The sequence below is a fragment of the Schistocerca cancellata genome, chromosome 8 (assembly GCF_023864275.1).
Source record: "Schistocerca cancellata isolate TAMUIC-IGC-003103 chromosome 8, iqSchCanc2.1, whole genome shotgun sequence".
Lineage (NCBI taxonomy): Eukaryota > Metazoa > Arthropoda > Insecta > Orthoptera > Acrididae > Schistocerca > Schistocerca cancellata.
The window spans coordinates 292,156,450-292,163,113 of NC_064633.1; the positions used below are offsets into that span (position 1 = coordinate 292,156,450).

A 6,664-nucleotide genomic window follows, 5' to 3' on the forward strand; every position below is an offset into this window, starting at 1 on the left:
ACTTCATTTTTGAAATTTTCATTGAGATCTGCGCCCAAAGATGATAAGTACAATGAAATACGATGTTTCCAAAAATGATAAACTACATCTAGCGCCCAATATAAACATGTGCTTACATGGTGACAACGTAGACAATCACTTATGCAGTGTGGGCATTAGATGCTCCTCAACTTGTTCTTGTAGCTCATAATCAAATGTGACTAACATCGCATATTTTTTTCTTGGAAATTGTATGTCACTTACAGGGGGACATTCCCAGTTGTAGTAGTAGTAGTAGTAGCTTTATTCATCTGTAGATCTCTTTTTACAGGGATATAGGACTTTTTAATATACAACGTGCAAGGGATAAATCCCTGCAGACGCACTATCCTCTGTGCCCGCGGTGGCTCAGATGGATAGAGCGTCTGCCATGTAAGCAGGAGATCCCAGGTTCGAGTCCCGGTCGGGGCACACATTTTCAACATGTCCCCAATGAAGTACATCAACGCCTGTTTGCAGCTAGGGTGTCCATTTAATTATCATTTCATTTCTAGCAAAGCTGCATGGTCATCCACGGTAATTGTTCTTTCGGGAACAGATACTACCGTCATATATAGAATAATTAATTAAGTAGGACCAGTATCTGGGCTTTGGAGCATGTAAGTAACTGATCTGACCATAACGTGCATTTGAACGCCTTAACGGAATTTCTATCGCTCTCCAGCCATCTAGGTATATCCACAAGATTTTGAGATAACGAACTAATCGCCATCGTTATTTTACCAGGTACTTACGCTGACAACCATTCAGGCACCTTCAGGTGAGTTTTACACTGGAGACAGGTTGCACATTGCTAAGTTTACACTAAACATAAGCCAGGTGGTGTATGCACGTAGGTTATCGCTGCATGAAAGCCGACTGTCAAGTTTAGCGCCTTCTGTCAAATACTGCTCAATTTGGGTTACGCAGGTGGTTGCGTAACGGTGATATTTTACTCTCGCCGTCTGTAAAATTGAGGGCTCACTGAGTTGAAGTTCAGTGGTTAATATAACAGAAGTAACTATCGCTAAACACGTCGGTGTGAATCAAATTTCTCTTCCCGAAGTCTTTAAAGAAGTTTCAAGATGTAAAACCAAACTTGCTAAATGATATTTCACTGGAGAAGAAACATGTTTTTTTGGGCCGCATAAACAAAACTATCTTTGCAGCTACATAATGGCGAAAAGAAATCTGAAATACGTTTTCTTGGTTATTACAGAGGTATTATTACAAGTATCATCCGTGTTGTATTATTGTCGATATCTTTATGTATGTGGTACACTCAGCCTCGTAAGGCTTGCTGCGCAGCTACTTCAATGAGAGGTAGTGGCCCTAAAGTCAAGTAACCGACAACGGCCGGGAGAGCGGTCTGCTGAACTCACGCCCATCCATAGCGCATCCGATGACGCCATTGGTAAAGAATGACATGGCGATCGGTCGGTCCCGACTGGCCCAATAGAGCCACAATGCAAAGCTTTTCATTTCTATTTTTTGCGTATTATCATTTACAGGTGTACCAAACCGCATATAGCTGATGCTAGATGATATTAATTTACCGTAGTAACTGGCAGTACATAATTTTAGAAAATTGACGGAAAAACCGTAAAATGAAAAATTCTAGATAATCTTGTGGCTATACTACAGTGTCCATAAGATACAGATCAAACATTATGTCCACAGTTATGACTTTATCGTTTCCTTGAGGAGATACAAAAGTTTTCCCTGGTGATACAAACTCAATTAATGTGCAGGTTGTACTGCCTTATAAAGTCCATGAGGATATTGATGTTACTGTATTTACTAATGAATAACAGTGTTGTTGCTACTGACATAGTCTCTTACCCTAACAAGGGATCATTTGCAGCTATAAATAAACGATCTTGATGAAACTTGGAGGGTATGTGGAGGGGTGTAAATAATAAAATATGTGTATTTTCGTTTTTGCCCAGTTTCACATTTAAGGGATAAAACGCATCCCAAAGGTGATTTGCCTTATTATTTATAGAGGGAATATCTTCGAAACCATGATGTATGAAAAACGTGTTTCATGTAAAAGTTGAAATGTAATTAACTTTCTTGGAAACCGTATAATTTAATAGTGTGCATATGAATAATGTGTAACTAAAAGACACTGCATGTTACACACTTATGATAGGGTTCTAAGGGCATAACATGCTGATGACATTCTGTTTGCAACTACCTTTTTGTGTTCACATCACTTCAACAGAGAATCAATATTCATTCCTAGAAATTCTGCATCTGTTACACAGTCTATAGAGGTGCCACCTACATTTAGTTTAACATTGTCTTTTTCCTCTTCAAACTGAAATTCGTGGCATTAGTTTTATGTTCAATGACACTTTATTACTTATTGAACAATCACAAAATTCTTTCAAAGTTCCATTTTCTTTCTCAGCAAGGAGTTCTCTTGTTTTCTCAGTGACTATAATGTTGCGGTCATCAGCGAAGAGGATTTTTTATTTAATATATTATACGGTTTCCAAGAAAGTTAATTACATTTCAACTTTTACATGAAACACGTTTTTCATACATCATGGTTTCGAAGATATTCCCTCTATAAATAATAAGGCAAATCACCTTTGGGATGCGTTTTATCCCTTAAATGTGAAACTGGGCAAAAACGAAAATACACATATTTTATTATTTACACCCCTCCACATACCCTCCAAGTTTCATCAAGATCGTTTATTTATAGCTGCAAATGATCCCTTGTTAGGGTAAGAGACTATGTCAGTAGCAACAACACTGTTATTCATTAGTAAATACAGTAACATCAATATCCTCATGGACTTTATAAGGCAGTACAACCTGCACATTAATTGAGTTTGTATCACCAGGGAAAACTTTTGTATCTCCTCAAGGAAACGATAAAGTCATAACTGTGGACATAATGTTTGATCTGTATCTTATGGACACTGTAGTATAGCCACAAGATTATCTAGAATTTTTCATTTTACGGTTTTTCCGTCAATTTTCTAAAATTATGTACTGCCAGTTACTACGGTAAATTAATATCATCTAGCATCAGCTATATGCGGTTTGGTACACCTGTAAATGATAATACGCAAAAAATAGAAATGAAAAGCTTTGCATTGTGGCTCTATTGGGCCAGTCGGGACCGACCGATCGCCATGTCATTCTTTACCAATGGCGTCATCGGATGCGCTATGGATGGGCGTGAGTTCAGCAGACCGCTCTCCCGGCCGTTGTCGGTTACTTGACTTTAGGGCCACTACCTCTCATTGAAGTAGCTGCGCAGCAAGCCTTACGAGGCTGAGTGTACCACATACATAAAGATATCGACAATAATACAACACGGATGATACTTGTAATAATACCTCTGTAATAACCAAGAAAACGTATTTCAGATTTCTTTTCGCCATTATGTAGCTGCAAAGATAGTTTTGTTTATGCGGCCCAAAAAAACATGTTTCTTCTCCAGTGAAATATCATTTAGCAAGTTTGGTTTTACATCTTGAAACTTCTTTAAAGACTTCGGGAAGAGAAATTTGATTCACACCGACGTGTTTAGCGATAGTTACTTCTGTTATATTAACCACTGAACTTCAACTCAGTGAGCCCTCAATTTTACAGACGGCGAGAGTAAAATATCACCGTTACGCAACCACCTGCGTAACCCAAATTGAGCAGTATTTGACAGAAGGCGCTAAACTTGACAGTCGGCTTTCATGCAGCGATAACCTACGTGCATACACCACCTGGCTTATGTTTAGTGTAAACTTAGCAATGTGCAACCTGTCTCCAGTGTAAAACTCACCTGAAGGTGCCTGAATGGTTGTCAGCGTAAGTACCTGGTAAAATAACGATGGCGATTAGTTCGTTATCTCAAAATCTTGTGGATATACCTAGATGGCTGGAGAGCGATAGAAATTCCGTTAAGGCGTTCAAATGCACGTTATGGTCAGATCAGTTACTTACATGCTCCAAAGCCCAGATACTGGTCCTACTTAATTAATTATTCTATATATGACGGTAGTATCTGTTCCCGAAAGAACAATTACCGTGGATGACCATGCAGCTTTGCTAGAAATGAAATGATAATTAAATGGACACCCTAGCTGCAAACAGGCGTTGATGTACTTCATTGGGGACAGGTTGAAAATGTGTGCCCCGACCGGGACTCGAACTTGGGATCTCCTGCTTACATGGCAGACGCTCTATCCATCTGAGCCACCGCGGGCACAGAGGATAGTGCGTCTGCAGGGATTTATCCCTTGCACGTTGTATATTAAAAAGTCTTCCTAAATACTTAAACATCTCAGTTTCATGAAAAAGATTTGCAATGATCCAGAATTCTTAAATTTCTATCATACATACAAAAAGATTTACAGGAAGGTGCTGATTGCTGTAAGAAAGTCATTTAATGAGAAAATAATATATGATGCAGAGAATAGAAGCAAAGCTGTCTCGGACATTATAAGAAACGAAACGGGGAGGGCAAACACCCACAGAATAACATACTGCTAAGGGACGGGGGATAGAGTAATAATTGATCCCCAGCATTTAGCAAATTATGTAAATGATCATTTTTCAAGTATTGCAGAGAAGTTACAACAAAAATTCCCGCAAACAAATATAACACCTGTAAATAATGTTACACTAAATACATTGATGTTACTTCCAACTACAGAGATTGAAGTCAGTAAAACAATTCCAAAACTAAAAAATGAAAAGTCAGTAGGATTAGATGAAGTACCAATGTGTGTACTGAAACAATACATAGGGATTATACAATGCCCATTAACAAATATAATAAATGAATCCTTTACATAAGGGAGATTTCCAGTGCAGCTAAAACAGCCAAGAGTTGTACCTTTGCTTAAGAAAGGTAATGCAGAAGACATAGAAAATTAGCAGACCATTTCCCTGCTGTCAGACTTCTCAAAAGTAATAGAGGCAATTATGAAAGACAGATTAATGAATTACCTGAATAAATACAATCTTTTAAGCGAGTCACACTTTGGTTTCCAAAGTGGCAAAAATACGGAGTGAGCTGTAGTAGAATTCACATAATTTGTATTTGATGCTCTTGATAAAGGTGAGTGTGTTACACACTTATTTTTGGATCTTTCCACAGCGTTTGATCCAGTAGACCACAAGATTCTATTAAAAAAATTAGAAGCATTAGGAATAAGAGGGGTAACTAAGTACTGGTTTTGATCATACCTAACAGACAGGATACAAGGAGTAGAGATAACACATACTTCAAATGGATCTAAACATTTAAACACTTATCAGAACCAAAATACATTAATATAGGGGTTCTGCAAGGTAGCATATTAGGAACAAAAAAATGGCTCTGAGCACTATGGGACTTAACATCTATGGTCATCAGTCCCCTAGAACACAGAACTACTTAAACCTAACTAACCTAAGGACGTCACACAACACCCATTCATCACGAGGCAGAGAAAATCCCTGACCCCGCCGGGAATCGAACCTGGGACCCCGTGCTCGGGAAGCTGGAACGCTACCGCGAGACCACGAGCTGCGGACATGTATTAGGAACAATACTGTTCCTGATATACATTAATGACTTTCCCAGTAGTGTTACCCATGGTGAAAAAATCCTCTTCATTGATGACGGCAACATTATAGTCACTGAGAAAACAAGAGAACTCCTTGCTGAGAAAGAAAATGGAACTTTGAAAGAATTTTGTGATGGTTCAATAAGTAATAAAGTGACATTGAACATAAAACTAATGCCACGAATTTCAGTTTGAAGAGGAAAAAGACAATGTTAAATTAAATGTAGGTGGCACCTCTATAGACTGTGTAACAGATGCAGAATTTCTAGGAATGAATATTGATTCTCTGTTGAAGTGATGTGAACACAAAAAGGTAGTTGCAAACAGAATGTCATCAGCATGTTATGCCCTTAGAACCCTATCATAAGTGTGTAACATGCAGTGTCTTTTAGTTACACATTATTCATATGCACACTAAATCCTTAGCTATGGCATTCATTTTTGGGGAACAACTGCACAAATATGAACACAATTTTCAAACTCTAGAGAAGAGCCATAAGAATAATAACCAATAATACTAGTCCAGCTCATTGAAAAGATCTGTTCAGAGCACTGGGGATTTAACTGCTCCATGTGAATACATTTACCAGTCAGTTGTACACATAAAAAATAACATTGGTAATTACTGCACAAGCAGCTCTGTCCACCACCATGCAACAAGAGAAAGACTCAACGCACATTTACCAAGAAAAAATAAACATAAAACTCAAAAGAGCATTTTCTACCAAGGAATAAAACTGTACAATAAATTACCAAAAGAGGTTAAAGAAATTGCAAAAATGCACTTATTTAAAAAGACAGCTAACAAGTACCTGTTATGCAATACATTTTATACATTGAAGGATTACTTAGATAAAACAGATTAGGGGTTTGGTAAAAAAATGTTATACAAATAAATAATAATAATAATGATAACAGAATATCCAACATTCCACTTAACACCTTCACTCTTTTCCTTCTTTCTTTTCCTTTGTAGAAATACTTACCCCCAAGCCATGCTTGGCGCACTACTAACACCTCTCCCTCTCTCTGAGCTCAACATCTCACCCATTATGAAGGGAAGCTGACTTAGTTTT

At 37.9% G+C, this 6,664-nt stretch overlaps 1 non-coding gene across 1 annotated transcript; it reads left to right on the forward strand.

Annotated features, from left to right (window-relative positions):
* The first annotated feature begins 375 nt into the window (after positions 1-375).
* On the forward strand, positions 376-450 carry Trnat-ugu (transfer RNA threonine (anticodon UGU)). The gene has a single exon. It is a non-coding gene; the product is annotated as a tRNA-Thr (tRNA).
* The last annotated feature ends 6,214 nt before the right edge of the window (positions 451-6,664 follow it).